We start from the raw sequence: 22165 nt of genomic DNA on the forward strand, positions 1-22165 counted from the left end.
TTTAAAACCAATGACATAAAGACTAGCAACTATCTCAAAATGTATCACAAATATCAGACTACAGTATAAGCTGTAATACCATATTGAAATACAATAGCTTTAGTTATTGTAAATTCAAGAGTAATGATTACTACGATGATCTTAGAGAAGGTCATGGATATGTTTCAGGTTGACACACCAGTAGTGATTCCATAGGATGAAAACAATAATTTGAGGAAAGGTTACCGTGTTGTTGCTGTTGAATATTAAGCCAGCTGTATAGCAGCAAGGGCACTTCCTCCTTTAGCAGCCCATAAGTATCTCAGTCAAAGGATACTGGAAGGTAAGAGATCTAAATGTAAACACAGGTGGTGATGGGAAGAATTAACTAAGGAGGAAGAAATCTGGTGGGAGAAGCAAAACTGGCATTCTCCCAGAGCATAGTGCCATACTAAAGCTTGCTAAACAAAATGCTTAAGAAGCTCAAAGAGAAAGGTGATAACACAAATTTAGAAGCTAAGACACACTGAGTTTAGCATTACTACGATAAAACGTACACCTGGTATATCTGGGTCAAGCTAGCTCAGTTTCATCTGAACTTCATATTGCGGTGGTCCTGAGTTCAAGAGTACAGTAACTCATGGCATGATAAATCTTTAAAGGGAAACACCACCATACCAGATCTGGTTTTCCCTGACCCAAGCTTGGGTGGAGAGGGGCTTGGGCACTGATCATATGTGCATATTTTCAGTGCCTAGGACTGTGTGCCAGTGCAATGGTCTGTACCTTGACTCTGCTGCTCATGACTGACCCTCAAACCTTTACAAAGATGAAAAATGGAAAATCATTGGGACCATGCATTATAACAAGTGGTTTAATAAAAGAAACATTAAAGTCAGTCATCTATATACTTACCAGAATACAGTATTCAAAAACCCAAATAAGGAAGGAAAAGAACCAGAGGTGTGTGAAAAGTCTTACAATAACAGTTCACAAAGAACAACAAGAAGCACTGTAATGTGGAAATTATAAGGGAATAAAGCTGCTTCAGCATGTTATGAAGATAACATGAAAACAGTCCTGGAGGAAAGGCATATTTGTGGATCTTACAATGGCACATGACAAAATATGGGGACAACTAATGAGACAGGCATTACCAAGGCAGAGGGCATCAAAAAAAGATTACTAAGGTAGAGATGTTACTCTACAGTAACACTAGGTCTTGAGTGATGACAATGGCTGGTACTGAAAGAATTTGAGATAAACACTGGTGTCTGGTGTCTGCCACAAACTAGCACTGTGCTCTTTGCTGTTTATCACAGTAAAGGAGGAAGCTAAAATGGAGTATAATAAAATTTTCTTTGAACACTTTTTAATAAAATGCACTAAAAAGTAAATACAAATTTTTTGAGACACCAGGTTTTTCTCACAATTAATCATGTCTACAAAAATGTAAGTGTGGGCGCTGAACATAGAAGGAAATGCTACGAGAAAAGAAATATTTTTTATTTCTTGTAGCATTTCCTTCCATGTTTGGCACCCTTGCTTTTATTTTTTGTCTCAAAATATTATTTAAATTTTTAGTGCATTTTAATAGAAGCATGTTTAACATTTTTTTGTTTATTTTATACTTTTTAGTTTTGGCAGAAATTGTAACTGATTTATGACTGCAACTAAAAAAAATTGAACATTATATCCTGTGTAGCCAAAAAAGGTTTGACAGGATATAATGTTCAATTTTTTTTTTTAGTTACAGTCATAAATCAGTTACAATTTCTGCCAAAACTTAAAAGTATAAAATAAAAAAAATTTTTAAACATGCTTTTATTAAAATGCACTAAAAATTTAAATATTATTTTGAGACAAACCAGGATTTTCTTACAATTACTGTAATCATGTCCACAAAAATAAAAGCATGGGTGCCAAACATGGAAGGAAATGCTACAAGAAATAAAAAATATTTCTTTTCTCGTAGCATTTCCTTCCATGTTCGGTGCCCACACTTACATTTTTGTAGACATGATTAATTGTGAGAAAAACCTGGTGTCTCAAAAAATTTGTATTTACTTTTTAGTGCATTTTATTATAAAGTGTTCAAAGAAAATTTTATTATACTCCATTTTAGCTTCCTCCTTTACAGTGATAAACAGCAAAGAGCACAGTGCTAGTTATTCTGCTGAGTCAAAGAAGGTATGAAAAATCCATGAAAAATCCAGTTTCAGACAAATTCTGAGATACTTGGAGAGGTCACTGTATGATCACTAGAGGTCACTGCTGACCTACTGATCATGTAAGGTTCTATTGTCCCCGGCGGGATTGAGTAACCATGCAAAATTTCAAAACCATCGCATAAAACGAACAGGTTGAAAATTGAGTTACATGTACAAGTTTTGACCCCGACAGACAGACAGATAGACGTAGAAGTCAAGTTAATTAAAGCATGTGAAAAGGAGGGCTCAAGACCTGCTATATGCAGATTATCTAGTTTTCACATCAAAAGCTTAGAGGTGGCAGAAATGTTTATAAAAGGTAGAAGTGTATAATAAGGAGAAAAATGCTGAAAATCAATGCGTTCTTAGATGAGGGTCAAGAGGGATTCTTGATAGAGTACCACAGATTGCTGGAAAGGCCTCTGATTTTCTCGGTTCTCTTGTGGTAATACCATAGGGCACTAACAGGGCAAAGGACCCTTTTCTCCTCTTCTGAACTGAGGATATCCATAAGGTTCTTAGTAGTGAATGAGCGCAGCCAGGGGTTGGATGGTGTCTCGTTCTTGGCCAGGAAACCTAGACTGAAAATGCAGACTGCATCTCCCTGAGCTAATCCTACCTGCTTGTCTATTGCCTGAAGTTCACTAACTCGCTTGGCAGTCGTCAAAGCCACAAGAAACAGTCTTTCAAGCTAGGTTCTTAAGAGACATGGAATGGAAAGGCTCGAAAGAGGGGCCCATTAACCACTTGAGTACCACATCAAGACTCCAAGATATGGAGTCGACTTTTGTTTATTTGGAAGTCTCGAAGGATTTAATCAGGTCACTTAGATCCTGGTTAGAGGAAAGGTCTAGGTCTCTGTGTTTAAATACTGAACTCAGCATTGATCTATACCCTTTAATGGTGGAAGAAAAGAACTCCTTGACAGTCCTCAGGTAGAGGAGGAAGTCCGCTGAGCTACAGAGGTTTCAGAGGACGAGATGTTATGCCTGCTACACCATCTTCGGAAGACTGCCCACTTAGATTGGTAGACTTGGGAAGAAGACTGAAATCTACATCTTGCAATAGCCTCCACAGCTGATCTTGAAAAACCCTTCGCTCTGACGAGTCTCTGGACAGTCTGAAGCCTGTCAGAGCTAGAGCGGACAGTCCTTGGTGGAGCTTCCATAAGTAGGGCTGTTTGAGTAAATGTGGATTTTGTGGAAGTAGTCTTGAGAAGTCCACTAAGGGTCTCAGGAGATCCAGGACCACTCTTTGAGAGGCCAAAACAGAGCTACCAGGGTCATTGTCACATTGTGATGGATTGAAATTTGATGAGTACTTCCCATACCATGCTGAAAGGCAGGAATGCACATACATCTAGATCTGACCAATTTTGAAGCATGGCGTCTGTCACCCATGCCAGAGGGTCCAGGACCGGAGAACAAGAGCGAGGATGGTGATAGTTTCTTAATGTGGCGAATAGCTCCGTTGGTCTGCCCAACAGTTTCCAAAGGTCATTGCAGACCATGGGATCCAGGGTCCATTCTGTGGGGAGGACCTGTTTGTGACGACTCAGTTCATCCGCCAATACATTCATCTTCCCTTGAATGAAACGTGTGACCAGTTTCACTCGATTCTGGTCTGTCCAAATGAGAAGTTCTTTCGTTGCTTCGCAGAGGGAGGAGTGAGTCCCGCTTTATTTCCGGATGTATGAACTAGCAGTGTTGTTGTCCGAGTGTACCACTATTGTCTTGTCGGCGATCGTGTCTGAAAAGGCTACAAGACCTAGATGGATAACTGTCAACTCCTTCAAATTGATGTGCAGGTTCCGCTGTCCCGGAGACCACGTCTCAGAAGCTTCCACGTTCCCAAGGAGGGGTTCCCCAACCTAGATCTGAGGTGTCTGAGAAGAAGTCTAGGTCAGGGATCACAGGAAGCAGCGACTTTCCCTCCGAAAGTCTTCCTTTGGATGTCCACCATCCCAAGTCCGACCTGATTTCCGTCGTTATGGGGAACACAAATGAATCTGGTTGTGTTTTCCTGTTCCAACTTGCTTTCAGGAGAACTGAAGGACTCTCATATGCAGTCTGCCTAGCTTGACAAACTGTTCGATGGAGGAGGGAGTTCCCAAAAGGCTCATCCACTGATTTGTGGAAAGGCTGGAGAGAGAGCATACTGTGGACTGTCTGTAGGCAGAAATTGATTCTCTTGGGGGATGGAAAAGCCTGAAAACTCATAGTTGATCCTCATCCCCAAATGCAGAATTTCCTGAATCGGGATCAGCAGAGATATGTGCAGATTGATCAGAATTCCTAACTCTTGGGCAAGGAGAAGGGTTTTCCATAGGTTCAGTGCACTTCTCGTGACGGTGATCGGAGGACCCAGCCATCCAAGTACAGGCAAATGTTGATGAAAAGATGTAGCCACTTCGTGAGAGGGGTGAGCACTCATGTAAAGCCTTGAGGAGCTGTAGAGAAGCCAAAGTGCAGTGCCCCAAACTGAAAGACTCCTTAAAGATGAACCTGAGATACTTCCTGGAGTCCGGATGAACAGGGACATGGAAATATGCATCTTGCATACCGAGAGTGATCATCCAATTGCCCTGGTGAATGGATGATAGTACCAACCGGTTCGTCTCCATTTTGACCTTCATCTTCTGGACAAAGAAGTTCAGAGTGCTGATATCGTGGACAGGTCTCCAACCCCCTGATGACTTGGGGACTACAAAAAGATGGTTGTAAAAATCTCTCTTCCGGAGGGATGGCATTTCCTCTGAAAGAGCTGCATACTTCTCAGAGCCTTTCGAGTAAGCTGTCAATGTGATTGGCGTGGAGACTAGTGGGGGATACTCCTTCAAGGGAAATGAACAGCATCCCTTCAAGATCTTGACTGTCCAAGGCTCTGCTCCTTTGGCACTCCACCTCTCCCAGAAAAGAAGTCTGGCTCCCACAAGCACACAAAGGACTGTCGTTTCATTTCTTGGACGAAGGTCTGGTGGAAGTCCTCTTGATTGACCTGGCCGAAAAACAAAACTCGGAGTGGGGCTTGGGAGGAAAGGCCTGTCTATTCCCATGAAAGGGCTGTTACTGAAGTGGAGAAATTGACATAGAGCCAAAAGAAGAAGGCTCTTTAGGGCATTTAGAGGACTGGGCCAACAGGTCCTGGGTCGACTTTCTCTGGAGGTCCATAGCTATTTCCTTGACTGTGGACTGAGGAAAAAGGTAGAGGTGATCCAAGGGAGAGTAAAATAAAAGCAGACTTCTGTAAAGAAGTTATTCCTTTAGTAGTGAAGGAGTACCACAACTCTCTCTTTTTGAGAACCCCCAGTGAGAAAGTACCGCAAGTTCTAGGGAGCCGTCTCTAATGGCTTTGTCGGTACGCAACAGTACATCAAGCCAGTCTGCAGTGAAGTCTCCTGCCAAATCAGTGCAGTCCTCTATTTTCTTAGCGAGGGCCTCAACTCTCCAGTCAACAAAACTGAACACTTCGAAAGCTTTGAATATATTCTCAACAAGATGATCCAGCTCCGTGGAAGCAAACATCACTTTTGTCAACAAGAAAGCTGAGCAGTGTGCTGAGTCAATAAGACCCGAGAAGTCTCCCTGGGAGGAGGCAGCGCCTCCCAAGAAAGAAGCTACCCCCGTAGCGTATGAGAGGTACAGTATCTCCTCAAAGGAGGAAAAGCAAAGGCAGCCTTACCCTGCTCTCTCTTCACCGAGAGCCAATCACTGACCTCGAGTGCTTTTCTCGAAGAGGAGAGAACGATCTTAGGAAGATGAGTGCTGACATCTGCTTGGTTTCTCATAAGGTAAGTCGAGGCGGGCGAGACTGGAGCCAGAGGCTGGAAGTACGACGGAAAAGTCACCAGGAAATATCTCGGCAGAGATGCACAGGCTGAAGGGGCTGGCTCTTGCACTAAATCCTCATCAGCTGAAGAAACCGGGGACAAAGACTAGCTCTTAGGAGGTTTGGTCACAACCGGAAACCTTTATGGAGCAAACCCAGAATGTCAGCAAACTGTCGCTTGATGGGAGCCAATGACAGATCTTTCACCACAGACACTGAAGTATTTGAAGCTGGCAAAGGGGGAGTCGGGCGCTCGGCCGGCACTGGATGCTCGGAGGCTGGTGACAAGCACTCAGAAACTGAAACTGATGCTAGGCACCCAGGAGAAGACATTGGCCACCTGGATGAAGAAGAAAAGTGTTTCTTGACGACGGGGCGCTCGGGCGCCAAATACTGGCGCTCCGAAAAAGAACGCTCGGGTGAAAGGAACTTGGGACTGCGCCAAGTACTGTAAGATGGCTGAGGACTGTGAGGATCCTTAAAATGTTTGCAAGGCAGCGGCAAAGAGCTGTCCACATCGTCCATATGCCTCTTCAAGGGACGAGATTCAACTGGAAACTACCAGTGGCGCTTCTTACTGGGACTGGAGTTCTCTGAGTCTGGAGATAACTGATGCCTACTAACTGAGACACCTTTTCAACAGCTGTCTTTTGAAGCCTGGGCGTGTGCGACAGGTTCGACTGAGGGGGCGACTACCCATGGGCAAACCCCACTGGCCTCCTTTGGACCTCTGGTATGTCTCCTCCCAGGCTCAGGGGAATATGACAGGGACCTCTGTCTAGGAGAAATGGTAGGAGGGGCAGCCACCTCCTCCACCTGCACTGGCACAACACTATTCACTTTATCCAAAAGGACTTTTAGGGATGCCTCTAACTCAGCCACTGTGTTCACCATTATATCAAACTTACAGTCAAACCTGCACTTGAGACTGGCAACGGCATCGGGGTCAGAAGCATGGGAGCTAGGCACAGGAGTAGGCGGTACGATACATGTTAGGGGGACTGAGGATGGGAGACAAGGCTGGAACAAGGGAAGGAGGAATGGCAAGAACATCTATAACACTAGGTCTAGGCATAGGTTCTAGGCTACAAGCCCTACTCTCAGCCCTAGAGGCTGCCTTCCTCTTCCTATCCCTATCAAGCTTATCTATGTGGGATTTTAACACCTCCCACTGCTTGTTGTCCCAATCTTTTCACTCATAACAAGCTAGCTCTGAAGAACAAATATGTCCCCTACAGTTTGAACAAATCGTGTTAGAATCATAAGTGGCTTTTGTTAACCTGGTCTTACACCCCTCCCAACAATACCTAATGCTGGAGGAACTTGAGTCCGACATGGTAAATCACAAAATTAGGTATACAGTCAACCCTCGCTACTTCGCGGTTCGACTATCACGGATTCACGACTTCGCGGATTTTTTCCATTACGTATGTATATTATAAGAAAAAATATATAGCGGATTTTCCGGAAATTTCAAAAATAGTCGCGATATATGAAGACCCAAATATTTCATTAATTCCATTAATAATTATTAATATCTGCTAGTACTGTTGGTTCATTGCATTATGACATATAATTCAGTACAAAATGAAATTAAACAGAAAGAGAATGTGATCATACGATAATTCCTTATAGTACTAGTAAAATTAAACTGAACATGAAACGCTAATCAGATGCAGTCTGACATTGTCATATTTGAATGGTGTAAGGCTGCTGATGGCTACATATATACTAATTATAAAATACAAATGTAATGAATGTGCATTTTTTCCATGAATCTTTTGTACTGCATCCAATAATATTGTTTGTTGCAAAAATCACATCTAGAATATACCTATACTACTACAACAAAAAAAGCATAAAATAGCGTAAAGTATATTTGAATTTGAAACTAGCATGTAAGATGGGCTGTGATTGGTTCCATTGGTGATAGATGACGAATCAGCTCCCAAGTTTTGTAATCTCGCCTGTGATTGGTGTTTTGACCGTTTCTCCGACCCGCAGCAGCTTCCCTTGTCTCTGACCCGCAGCATCTTCTCGCGGCCACTTCGTTTCCCGCTCTCTCGGTAGATAGATGCTGTTTACATTACCAGTGCTGTGCGTGACAGTGTGTTTGAAGTTGAACTTTTTTTAAACTTTGTTTAACCCCTACAATGGCTCCCAAGCGTTCTGCTTCTGCTAAGGATAGTACTGAGACTAAACGCCAACGGAAAATGATGACGATTGCTGAGAGGGTGACACTTCTCGATATGTTGAAGGAAGGGAGAAGTTACGCGGCCGTGGCCTGCCATTTTGGAGTGAACGAATCCACCGTTCGCTACATTAAGAAGGATGAGGCGAAGATTAGGAAGACGGCTGCCATCACCTTTAGCAAGTCAGCAAAGCGAGTTGTTACGGCTCGTAATAAAACGATCGTCCGCATGGAAGGTGCTTTGTCAATCTGGATTGCTGACTGCGGAAGAAGAAAATAGCCTTGGATACGAACACCATCCGAACCAAGGCTTTGAGGTTGTATGAGAATTTTTGCGGCAAAGGAACCTCAAGATGATGGCGACCACGCTGAAGAAGAAGAGGAAGACGACGAAGATGATGTAGATGAACCTCAAGCAGGGACATCCACTGATTCCCAGCCTCAGACACGACGTTTTACCGCCAGCAAAGGATGGTTCGCCAAGTTTCAGAAACGCTTCGGCCTGATAAGCGTTTCCCTGCATGGCGAGGCTGCTTCCGCTGACACGGTCACTGCTGAAACTTACGCGAATGAGACGTTCAAGAATATTATCGCTGAAGGTGGATACAAGCCCGAACAAGTCTTTAATATGGACGAGATGGGTTTGTTTTGGAAGAGAATGCCATCGCGAACTTTCCTGTTCAAAGAAGCCAAAGCCTCTGGCTTTAAAGCATTCAAAGATCGTGTTACCCTCGTGATGTGTGGCAATGCTGCAGGATTTTTGTTAAAGCCAGGCCTTATTTATAAGTCGAAAAACCCTCGTGCTTTGAAAAATAAAAATAAGAATCTCCTACCCGTGTATTGGATGCATAATCCAAAAGCATGGATTACGAAGATGCTGACCTCCAACTGGTTCCACCAGTGTTTTATCCCACAAGTCAGTAAATATCTCTTAGAGAAGGGCTTGCCATTTAAGATCCTTCTCCTGTTGGATAACGCTGGTGGACACGCCGACTGATCTTTCGCATGAGGGCATTCAGGTTGAGTTCCTGCCACCCAACACAACGTCCTTAATTCAACCGATGGACCAGGGGTTATCAGGGTGTTCAAGGCCCTCTACACGAAGAATACCTTGGCGGACCTCGTTGAGCGTGTGGATGCCACCAAGAAGATGAGGATGAAACATTCAATTTGAAGGCGTACTGGCGGCAGTACACACCCATGTGCCTTCAGAACATCCAGAAGGCACTGCAAGAAATGAAACCTGGTACCGTTAACGCGAGCTGGAGGAAGTTGTGGTCCGAGATTGTTTACGACGACGAGGGATTTACGCCTGCCGAGATTCAACACTCTGCAGTACGGAAATCTGTGCAGTTGGCTGCGATAATTGGAGGTGACGGGTTTGGCGACATGACGACGGAAGACGTTGACGAGTTGTTGGACTGCCATTCCCAGCCACTAACTGATGCAGACCTCGAAGACCTGACAAAATCAGCCAGTGAGGAAGAAAATGAACCACAGGAAGAGACCCAAGAAGTTGTCGAAGAAACAGGCTTAACATTAGAACGGCTTGCCAAGCTCTGCAACCTAGCGAAGGAGCTGAAAGAATTGTCACAAGAATGGGACGAGGATATGGTTCGTTCTCTGCAGTTCTGCAACAAAATCGATGAAGACATGACTCCTACAGGATGCTCTTCCATCGAAAAAAAGAAGCAGCGGCAGCAACTTCCGATCACAATGTTCTTCCAGCCTCGCAAAAAGAGCCAGTTCCTCCTGCTACTATGCCTTCGGAAGAAATTGAAGAAGTGTCCCAGGAAGAAGTTGAAGAGGTGTCCCAGGAAAAGACACCTCAGTCTGAAGAGACGTAAAATACAATCATTGGCTGCACAGTAGAAGACATCATCAGCTTCATCATCATCATTTCTACTGTGCAGCAAATTCATCGCCATCATCATTCAAGTTTTTCTTCAACTTCTTTCATGGTGGGTACAGTAACAATCTTTATTTCTTTATATACTTTAATATTCTAACATTTTAATATTAGTGCCTTTTTTAGATTAGGGCACTGTACATGCATTGTTCTGTACATTAAAGGGTGGTTTGTTAACAGTACATACGAGGAGGGGGCTTTATTGTAACTTCCAACTCTATCGTGGTGAGTAAAATACTGTACAATTGTACAGTACGCACCATAACAATCTTTATTTTTTTATGTTCACTTACTGTTTTATTGCTTATCATTTGTGCCTGTGTACTGTATGTACGTATTGTAGATATCTGTACATTACTGTAAAGGGTGGTTTGTTAACAGTACTATGTAAAGGGAGGGTTTTAAAAGTCTGAATACATGTTAAATAAACACTGTAAATATGGTGTCCCTACTTCGCGGATTTTCAGCTATCGCAGCCAGTTCTGGAACCTATCTACCGCGATAAACGAGGGTTCACTGTAAAACAATCTAAGCTAAGCTAACAAACTTGAAGGCTACACAAATATGTGAACACTTCACCGAATCCTGGAAGGATAGACCCAAAATACTGATGAAATAAATCAACAAAAGCTGCTGCAAACATTCGATGTTACAGTGTGGTGGTTGTATGGAAAATTGGGTTTGTGAGAAGCTTGTGTTTTTGAAACCAATTGTGTGATTTTTTTTTTTTTTATTTTGTGTGTGTTGGTGTATGATTGGCTGATCAGTCATGTTTCTTTTCTTTTGTTTTTACTTGCAGTTTGCTTGAAAGGGTTAGTGTACAGTGAGGAGCTCCCTTTCACCTTACCTGATAAGAAGAAAGAAATCAAAGAGAGACAATTAGAAGAGCAGCTGAAAATAGAGGAAGGGATAAAGCAGAGAAGTGAAAAGGAACATAAGGAGAGAAGGTGAAGCTGCCGGATTGCAGAAACAAAATCACTTGGTCAGGCCCTTCTCCCCATTCCTCCATCCCCAAAGGTGCCAATCTCGACACACTTGCAGCAAAGAAAGTTCAATAGCAGTTGGGAAGGAACAAAACTAGGTGTTGATCTCTCCAATAGGAAGTAGGATATCGATGAAATAATACGTACTGGCTGATGTTGAACAAGCTAACTCCCAATCTGAAGGAGAAGTCTCAGAGACTATAGTTGGGGAAACACAATAGTATTAAGATCTATTGACAGCAAGGCTTAATTAGGTTAAGGTTCTTTTGATAGCTGGGTGGGGAAGGAAACTATAGGATTAAGACTGAAGTAGAATAAGTTTTGATGAATTATAGTGTTAAGGTTAGGTTAAGATTCCGTTCTTTCCATTAAAGTAATAAATAGGTTAAGGACTGTCAGAGTTTCATTTAATAACCTCCAAATCTGTTCCCATCATACTGCACCAATTATGTGTAAAAGAAAAAGTCCCTACATTGTCAAAGGCCAGCAGAAAAGAAGCGATGTTTTCTGCTTTGTTGTTCCTATTGTTCCCTGATAGTGGGTGGGGAAGTCACCTACACAAAAACAATATAAGTGCTACACTAATTTTTAAAATTTAAGTTGCTGCGCGCGTGGAAAATATAGCTGTGTAATTACTTAGTAAGTTACTTATATGAAATGGAGAATTGTGCTGTGGAGCCTGGAACCCACAGGTGCATGGAGGACTGCATCTTCACTTCTTCGATGCAGGCTTAGATGATGATGTCTTAATGGCTCGGGAGGAGAAATGGACTCCAGCCCAAGTTCTATACTGAGATCGCTGTCTTCCTCCTCGAAAGGGCTGTCTCTGAATGGGAGTGGTCGATTTGAAAGAAAAAGTGGACCAATCCCTATGGCGCCTTGTAGATTGGACCAAAGGGTCCTGGGTTGATTTCTTCTGGAGTTCAAGAGTAATCTCATTCGCCACTGCTTGTGGGAAAAGGTGATGGCGATCAAGGGGGGGGGAAAAGAAGAGCTGACCTCTGAGAGGCAGCAACATTCTTGGAGGTGAAAGAACACCAGGGCTCTCTTTTCTTTAAAATTCCCAGAGTCAAAAGGGAGGTCAATTCCTGGGAAGCATCTCAATGGCTCTGTCTGTGCAGTAGATACCGCTGAGCCAATCTGAGGAACAATCTTCAGAGTGTGGGGAAAAATCTATCTTTTTGGCTAAAGCTCCAACTGGCCAGTCAAGATAACTTAGCACTTAAGAGTCTGGAAGAGATCCTTCAATAAGCCATCAATTTCTGTCCCAGACAACATCACTATAGCAGCAGCAAAAGTGGACCTGCATGCAGAATCTATCAGCGCAGAGAAGTCCCCCTGGGAGGAGGCAGCCACTCTCATAAAGGGAGTGTCTATGGTAGATTAAGACTATTAACGCCTCTTAGACAGGTGTGAAGGGGGAACACGGAAGAGGATTTCCCTTGAAATCTCTTCTCTGAAAGCAAAAGGTCCACGTCTTCCAGAGCCTTCCTGGCAGATGAAGATAAAACCATCCTCGAGAGGAGGGAGTACAATTCAGATGGGTTATTCACTAAAAACGTTGGCTGTGGTGCCGCAGACGCCGCAAGTGAGAAGCAGACCAGAAATGCCACAAGAAAAAACTTCAGGAGGGCAACATATGACGATGGAGAAGAATCTTGCACTGACTCATCTCCTTCCAATGACAACTGCAAAACCGAAAGGTCTGAGGGGGTCTTCGATGGCATAGGTTTCTGCAAAAGATCTAAAATACTATTCAGCTGGTGCTGAATTGGTTCTAGAGAAGGTTTAACTCCTCGTCTGCAACTGAAGAGACTTGGTGAGAGAAAATTGGTGCCGAGTGTGTAGCAGGACTTGGCACTGAGTGGACAGTTGGAACTGGGCGCCCAGCCAATGGGCGCTTGGGTGCTCGTGAGAAAACAGAAGTTCAGGAGCCAACTGATGCTCAGGAACTACTGGGCGCTTGGGCGTCATTGGACACTCTGACAATGATGAATGGTGCCTAGATACTGGCGGTCAGGAGACAGTTGAGCCAAAAGTAGCCGCTTGGGGCTATCCCAGAAGCTGCAAGACACTTGGGGGCTCCGGGAAGGTACTTTAGGCCTTTTGCAGGGGATGGGAGATTCCTCCAGAGCAGAAGAATGCCTCTTTAAGGGGCACGACTTCTTCAAGAAACATTACTGCCGCCTCAAATCTGGGCTAGGAGTTCCTGGGCTCGAGGAGAGATGGTGGACATCTGAGATGTCTCTCCAGCAACCTTCTGTCACAGCCTGGGATGTAACAGGCCCAACCGAGAGGACGACCACTTGTGTACAGCACCCATTAGCCTCCCTTGAGCCTCCAGTATACCTCCTCCCAGGTTTAGGGGAATCTGGCAGTGACCTTTGCCTAAGAGAGTTAGTGGGACAGGTAGCTACCACCTCCACAATCACTTCACTGGCACTTTTATAACAGAATTTATTCATCAACACATTGATTCACCCAGCTGTGTCACTGTACTTACCATTAGACCAAACTTTTGGTCATACTTGCTCTCAAGACTGGTGAAGCGATCCGGTTCAGGAGCGCGAAAGCCAGGTGAGGGAGGAGCGGGAGGGTTTGGCTCAAAAGACACATTAGAAACAGGAGAGGTAACAATGGGTACATCCATACTTACAGTTTTGGGAGTTGAACTATTATCTAAACCTTTACTATCGGCTCCAGCGGCTGCTTTCCTCTTTCTATCTCTTTTTAGCTTAGAAAGATGAGAAGCTAAGTTCTTCCATGTCTTCTCATCCCAACCAACACACTATAGCCGATTCACTTAAGGTAGATTCTTGGGCCTATGAGACGTTTGTTTGGCGGCCTCTGATTGGCTGGTATCGGGAGGTATGCAGCTCGCTCACAGGTTCATTTTAACGTCTGTAGCTCAGAAAACTTGCAATGTTTATATTTCTTCATTTATCTCACATTTTACACAAGATAGGAAAGTTCTGATCATACCATAGGATTCGGTATTAATTGTACAACTAAATTCCTGAGACCAGTAAGATAAAACACAAAGGAATTACAACGAGTAAAAGTGAAGAGAGAAGCATTTCATTCTTTTGTACTGTTTTTACTTATCGTCGGATTTTGCATCATTGATGCAATCAAGATAAAAAAAACTTGTGTTTTCTTACAAAAAATTCACCCTGAATACGCTGGTGCTTTCAGATTTTAGATGCGTGTGATATGTGAAGAGAAAATGAAGAATATGTTGTATTATGTTGCATCCGTACTTGACTCAGTTTGGCAGTAGAAACCGAGAGACGGTGATCTGCAAACAGCGAGAGCTTTGAGCGCCGTTGACAATTGCCAATTAGTGATATGAGAGGTTAACAGTTTCGACAATATTTACTGTATTATGTCATTATATTTTCTGTACATAAATGCATAGAATTCACATTATGACTGACGAACTTTTTCACTCCAATATCATATATGTCCGTATGTCTGGACATATCTGATAAGAAAAAATGAATAATCATACGGATGCATCTGGATGTGTTGGCTTCAATTTAGTCTAGATGAGAAATTTGCATACTGTAGGCTACATGATAAACAACAAGCTAAATAATTATAAGTTCATTATTATGGCCACTTGCTTCTCTGGTCAATAACATGAAAAGCTGATGGTTTTTATATGTTCATTCCATGAACGAAAGTACATCTTTTTATTTCTTAACATAAAATCTATTGGCGATGTAACGAATATAAAATTCTGTCTTTTTCAGAATTTGTTTGAGCTGCTCTTACACCAGAACGTTTATTCCTCTATATACATGTTATATTTGATAATTGTGCAGGCCTGTTATTTATCATGTAGCCTACAGTATGCAAATTTCTCACCTAGACTAAATTGAAGCCAGCACATCCAGATGCATCCATATGATTATTCATTTTTTTCTCATCACATATGTCCAGACATACGGACATAACTGTGTGATATTGGAATAAAAAAGTTTGACATTCATAATGGGAATTCTATACCTTTATTTACAGAAAGTGTAATGACATAACAATACGGTAAATACTGTCGAAACTGTTAACTTCTCATATTGCTAATTGGCAACTGTCAACGGCGCCTCGGCTTTGCAGATCACCGTCTCTCGGTTTTTACTGCCAAACTGAGTCTAAGACGGGTGCAACATAATAAGACATATTCTTCATTTTCTCTTCACTTATCACACGCATCTAAAATCTGAAAGCACCAGCATATTCAGGGTGAATTTTTTTGTATGCAAACACGTTTTATTTTATCTTGATCGCATCAATGATGCAAAATCTGACGATATGTAAAAACAGGTATAAAGAATGAAATGCTTCTCTCTTCACTTTTACTTGTTGTAATTCCTTTGTGTTTTATCTTACTGATTTCAGGAAATCCCAATTTAGTTGTACAATTAATACTGAATCCTATCGTATGACCAAAACTTTCCTATCTTGTGTTAAACGTGAGATACATGAAGAAATATAAAGATATTTCAAATTTTCAGAGCTACAGACGTTAACATGAAACAGTGAGGGAGCTGCATACCTCCCAGTGCCAGCTAATCAGAGGCCGCCAAACAACGTCCCGTAGGCCCAAGAATCTACCTGAAGTGAACTGGCAGGCAGTCCCCGGTTTACGACGGTTCCGGCTTATGACGTTCCGAGGTTACGACGCTTTTCAAATATATTCATCAGAAATTATTTCCCGGCTTACGACGCATGTTCCGGGGTTACGACGCGTCGTACGCCGATCCGACGGAAGAAATTTGGCCCCAAAACGGCAGAATCATAATTTGAAGGTTTTTTTTATGTAAAACTCAATAATAATGCAGTTTACGTCGTTTTCAATGCACCCAGAGCATTAAAAGTAAGGTTTTCTTATGATTTTTGACGATTTTCGACGATTTTCCAGTTTACGACGATTTTCGGGTTACGACGCGGCGCAAGAACGGAACCCCCGTCGTAAACCGGGGACTGCCTGTAGTTACAAGTTAGATTAATTGAACAGACCTGAGCTCTGCAAGAACAAATGGTATGAGCATCACAAAGCTTTTGTTAACCTGGTATTGCAGCCTTTAGTGCAATACCAAAAACTGGATGAGTTAGAGTCTGACATAATCAAAAACTAGATAAAAAGTTACAAAGGTTAATTATACTCGCTCTGAAAATATTCCCGGAGAACACTAAGGAAAAAATAGCCTAACAGTGATTCTCATAAGGAACTACCAAACTATTCAAACACTGATCGATCGCCAAATCTCGCTAAGAGAAAAAGCTGGTCGACACAAAGTCACAAACAATAAACAATAATCAAAATCAGACAGAAGTGAAAATCAGTTAGAAAAAGTAAAAAATTATATTTTTATGATAAAATAAAGTTTTATATATACTTACCCAGTAATTACATAGCTAAGAGTTTCTACTTGAATGGCAGCTTAAATTTTGAAATTTGCAGTAGCAATTCTTTTGTTTATGTGCAGGTGACAAGACCCCGCCCACTTTCTTGGTAAGAGAGAGGAACAACTAAGCCAATACAGTAAACCCCGTATTCGCGGGGATGCATACCGCAACCCCCGCAAAAAGCTAAAATCCGCAAATACTTAAAACCCCTCTAAAGCACTTAGGACTGCCTACTGTATTTTGATAGTTTAAACACAAAAAAAAAAAACCCTCTAAAAATGCTTATACCTGAATATTTTAATAGTTTTATCAAAAAAGTGCATTTTGTCATGAAAATATGAAAATATCATGAAAATTATATGAAAATACAGTAATTAGTGAATATTTCTCAGTGAAAAATACTGCGAATGGGCAAATTTTCAGCGAATAACAGGTAGATATGTTCCATAGAGAAATCCGTGGATACGTGAGTCTGCAAATAGTGAGACCACGAATACTGGGGGTTTCCTGTAGACCAATTTGTTTATGCAAAAAATTCCATGCGTTGGGAGGAGAGTGGGCTCCATTTGTAATTACTGGGTAAGCATATATAAAACTTTATTTTATCATAAAAATATAATTTTTTATAGGTAACTTACCCAGTAATCACTTAGGTGATTCCACATTGAAAGGAGGTGGGGAATCGTGGACAGTAAAATATCAATCTACATATGAAAGTTAATGATCTAAACAAGGCTAACATTGAGACAATGTTTGTTATTTCCTTACCTGGTGAGAGAGCTGCTCAGATAATTACTGCCTCTGGTTGGCAATCATCTAAACCCGTAGAGACGTGACGGTATAGTCAGAGTTGTCTCTACAGAAGTGGGCTATTCTGTGGCGAAGGAATGCTCCGAAGGCCAACAGAACATACAGCACGAACTTTGTGACGAAGGAGAATATCGAAGGTCAACAAAGCTCAGATCATTGCCCCTGCCCAGGGCGTAGTACCAAAAACCACAAAAACTAGTAATAGAATCACCTACACCATAAAAATTGACATAACCACTACCCAACACTAAAAAACTGGTGGGCACTCCACTGCTGTACCCTCCAGGCTTCCCCAGAACTCGACACCATGAACAAGGTGAAGAGCTAAATACATAGGAAAGGGTACTTCCTACACTTCCTCACCTGTCACTATGCCAGCCACGGATATCGGTCCTAGGGTACTGCAGTTTTCATAAATAGTTTCCACATCCCGCAGATAGTGCATTGCAAACACCAACTTGCTTCTCCAATACGTTGCTTGAAGAATGGAGGAGAAGGAAAGATTGTGCTTGAAAGCTACTAATGAAGCAACTGCCCTAACCTCATGAGCTTTCACTTTCATGATTTTCAAATCATTTTCTTCCACTTGGGAGAGAGATTCGATAATAAAGTTCCTCAAAAAGAAGGAAATAGCATTCTTAGATAAGGGTCTAGAGGGATTTTTGACTGAGCACCATAAATTAGAAAACTGCCTTCAAATTTTCTCGGTTTGGTGCAGGTAGTACCTGAAGGCTCTCACCGTGCAAAGTATTTTTCTTCCTTTTCCGTGCCTAAAATATCAGAGAGGTTCTTAATTGTGAAGGAACAAGGCCAAAGGTATGAAGGGTTCTCGTTCTTTGCCAAAAGCCTAACAGAGAGGAACAGACCGCATCTCCGTTCAAAATACCGATCCTTCTGTCAATCTCTTGAATTTCACTTCCTCTCTTCGCAGTGGCCAGTGCTACTAGGAAAATAGTCTTCTTAGTTAAATTCTGCAGAGAGGAAGAGTGCATGTGTTCAAAGCAGTCACTTGATAACCACATAAGTACCACATCTAGATTCCAAGTGAAATTCTCCTCCTTTCTATATCTGGTGGTGTTGAAAGACTTAATTAGGTCTGAAATATCCTGATTAGCATAAATGTCGAGGCCTCTGTGATGGGAAACAGAGCTGAGCATTGCTCTGTAGCCTTTTATTGTGGAAGAAGACCTTCCTAGAGAAGTCGTCAAGAAAAGAAGAAAATCAGCTATTTGAGGGGTAGATGTCTCATAAGACGAAACTTGGTTTCTTCTGCACCAGGTCCTAAAAAAACTTTCACTTTGCCTGGTAGAGCTTGTTGGAAGAGGCATGTCTACATTTGGCAATAGCCTCCTCTGCCAATAGCGAAAAATCTTTCGCTTGGACAAGTCTACTGACTGTTGAAAGCCTGTCAGGGGACAAGCCTTGATGGAAAATCCTGCAGTGCAGTTGTCTGAGAAGACTTAGAATAGCAGGGAGTCTACGAGGAGATCCAGAAGGTCTGGGAACCATTCTTTCTGTGGCCAAAAGGGGGCCACCAGTCATCCTTGCATTGCTGTGAGAGCGGAATTTCTTGAGAACTTCCCTTATCAATCTGAAGGGTGGAAAAGCGTAAAGGTCCAAATTCGACCAAACTTGAATCATTGCATCTGTTGCCCACACGAGAGGGTCCGGAACAGGGGAGCAGAAGAGAGGTAGACGGTGATTTCGAAACGTTGCAAATAAATCTGGGGTCGGTTGTCCCCATAATCTCCAAAGGTTGGAGCACACCCGACTGTCTAATGTCCATTCTGTCAGAAGGACTTGATTCCGGTGGCTTAGTTCATCCGCCAGGACATTGCATTTGCCTTGGATAAACCTTGTGACTAGATGGGTTTGGTTCTGGTCTGCCCAGCACAACAGAGCTCTTGCTATCTTGCACAGGGAGAATGAATGCGTTCCCCTTTGATGTCTCATGTAGGCCAAGGCTTTGGTGTTGTCTGCATGCACTGCGACCGTCTTGTTGCAGACTTCTGTTGCAAAATAACCGAGACCCAGGTGAATCACTTTTAATTCTCGTAAGTTGATGTAAAGCTGTTTCCCCTTCGGGGCATTGAGCGCTCCCCAACCCAGATCCAGCGCATCAGAGAAGTAGTATAGGTCGGGGCTCACTATAGAAGAGATTTCCCCTCTGTCAATCTTTCTTCTGACTTTCACCAAAGCAAGCCCTCCTTTATTTCTGCTGTGATAGGAAAGGAGTGAGAAGATCTTGATGTACCTTCTGATCCCAGCAGGCTCTCAGGTAAAACTGTAGTGGCCTCATGTGCAGTCTCCCCAGTCTGACAAATTGCTCCAGTGAGGCTAGTGTGCCTAAAAGACTCATCCACTGAGTTGCAGTGCATGAATGAGGGGCGAGAAGAAAGTCCACCTTCCTTAAACATTCCTCCACTCTCTTGGGGGACGGCAAAGCCTGAAAACTCGGAGAGTCTATCAGAATCCCCAAAAAGAAAATTCTCTGAGCAGGAATTAGTCGAGATTTCTGTAGGTTCAACAAAAGTCCTAAATCTTGAGTCATGCAAATCATCTTCTGTAAGTCCTCCATGCATTGATCCTTCATGGGAGAGCACAGTAGCCAGTTGTCTAAATAAAGTAGGATCTTTACCCCTGCAAGATGTAGCCAACCTGCTAGGGGAGCGAGTACTCTCGTAAAAACTTGTGGGGCAGCTGAGAGGCCGAAACAAAGAGCTCTGAATTGATAAACTTGGTTCCTGAAGACAAACCTGAGGTATTTCCTTGAATCCTTGTGAATAGGGATATGAAAATATTGCATGTCTAGGTAGATCATCCAATCCCCCTGAGAGACGGAAGCAAGAACCGATTGTCCTTTTTCCATTTTGAATTTTGTCTTCTCTATGAAGGCATTCAAAGCACTCATGTCCAGCACCGGTCTCCATTCCCCTGAAGGCTTGGGCACTACGAAGAGTCGATTGTAAAACCGTATCAACCTCACTAATTCTATGGCCTTGTTGCTGATGAAAGACGAAACCTCCTCTCAGAAGGCCGAATACCTCTCTGAGCCCTCGGAGTAGGCTGTCAATGCGACGGGAGTGTTGGTCATGGAAGGCCTCTCCCTGAAGGGGATAGAATGACCCTCCCTGAGTACTTTGACTACCTACTTGTCTGCCCCTCTTGAACTCCATCTCTCCCAGAAGACAAGGAGCCTCGCACCCACTGGGGCATGGAGGACTGAGGTCTCACTTGCGGGTTGAAGATTTAGATGATGACTTCTTGATGTCTCTGGGTGTAACTGATTCTCTGGGCCTACAATGAGATCTCTGTCTGGCCCCCAAAAAGGGCCTGGACAGCAGAGGAGACAAAGTCCTGGTGGGTACTGCGGACCAATCTCTGTCACTTCTTATGAAGGCTAGAAACAATCTCGCTAACGATTGTCTGCAGGAAAAGAGGATGTTTGTCTAGCAGGAAAAATAAAAGCGCTGACTTTTGGGACAAAGTAACACCTTTAGACATAAAGGAAACCCAAAAGTTCCCTTTTCTTGAGCACGCCCACTGCGTAAAGCGAAGCAATCTCCTGTGAAATGTCCCTGACTGCTTTGTCCATGCAGGAGAGAAAACCCAGAGGTTCCGACGAGTAATCAGGCGGAAGCAATGGCTCTTGAACTTTCTTGGCGAGAAAACCTAAACACCAGTCTGTGAAACTTAATACTTCAAAAGTCTTAAGACTTTTTAGGAGGTGGTCCATCTTGTGTCGAAAAGAAAACCTTCACTGATTGTAGCGCGGATCTATGGCCTGCGTCAATGAGACCAGAGAAGTCCCCCTGGGAGGAGGCAGCCAATCCCAGAGAAGGAGCTTCCCCAGGAACATACGACAAGTAGCGAGACCTAGAAAGACGAGAAGGAGGGAAACTAAAGCAAGCCTTCCCCAGTTCCCTCTTCTTGGAAAGCCAGTTCACTTCACTATGGGCCTTCTTGGATAAGGATGAGAGAACGAACTTGGGTAATCCAGCAGTGTCTGAAGGCTGACTACTCATCATGAAAGACAAAGCTGGGGACGAAGGAGTTGCAGGTGAGAAGAATTCGGAGACATTCTGGAGTAAAAACTTCAGAAGTGACGTGTAGGGAGTTGATCTAAACCCTCTTCTTCAGACGAAACCAGAGACAAGGGGCATCCAATGGAGGTGCCTCAGCAGTGGATGGTCTGTGAAGAAGTTGCAAAATGTTGTCCGACTTGCGCTGAAGCAGAGCTAAAGCTGGATCCAAATTTGAAGCGGACTGACAATTTGTCGCCGAACTAGACTAAGCTGGCGCTTGAAGCTTAGAAGCCGACATCAAAACACCGGTTGGTTCCCCCCGAAGCACTGGCAGCACAGCAAGTGGAGGAGACAATGCCTTACGATGAGTTGGAGCTCTACCGCGAGCGGCAGCATCAGGGAAATCAGGTGCTACAGGGTACTTGGGTGCTTCAGGAGGCTTAAGCACTACAGGAAGCTTAGCTGAATCAAGGCAATTAATTGAGACAGGCATTCTACTGGGCGCTCACTTGAATCCGGGCATGTAAACAAAGAACTTCATTGTACACTAGAAGCTGGGCACTTGGAATCAGAAAGAAGACACTTCTTAGATGAAGAGGAGTGACTCAAAGCTCGTTCCTGGTGTCCAGGAGAGGAGAAACATTCAGGGCTGCCCCAATTACTGCAAGAGGGTTGAGGACTAAGAGGAGGCTCCCTCAACCTTTTGCTGGGAAGTCGAGGAGCTAGATCCTTGGAAGAAGAATGCCTCTTCAAGGGACGAGAATCATCAGGAAAGCACCACTGACGCCTGCGGTATGATGAAGAATCTCCCGAACTAG

At 43.2% G+C, this 22165-nt stretch overlaps 1 protein-coding gene across 2 annotated transcripts in view; it reads right to left on the minus strand.

Moving 5' to 3' along the window:
* LOC136853428 (uncharacterized) overlaps positions 1 to 22165 on the minus strand; it is a 125766-nt gene that overhangs the window by 60940 nt on the left and 42661 nt on the right. The gene's annotated exons all lie outside the window — the stretch shown is intronic.

The sequence above is a fragment of the Macrobrachium rosenbergii genome, chromosome 27, assembly GCF_040412425.1.
Source record: "Macrobrachium rosenbergii isolate ZJJX-2024 chromosome 27, ASM4041242v1, whole genome shotgun sequence".
Lineage (NCBI taxonomy): Eukaryota > Metazoa > Arthropoda > Malacostraca > Decapoda > Palaemonidae > Macrobrachium > Macrobrachium rosenbergii.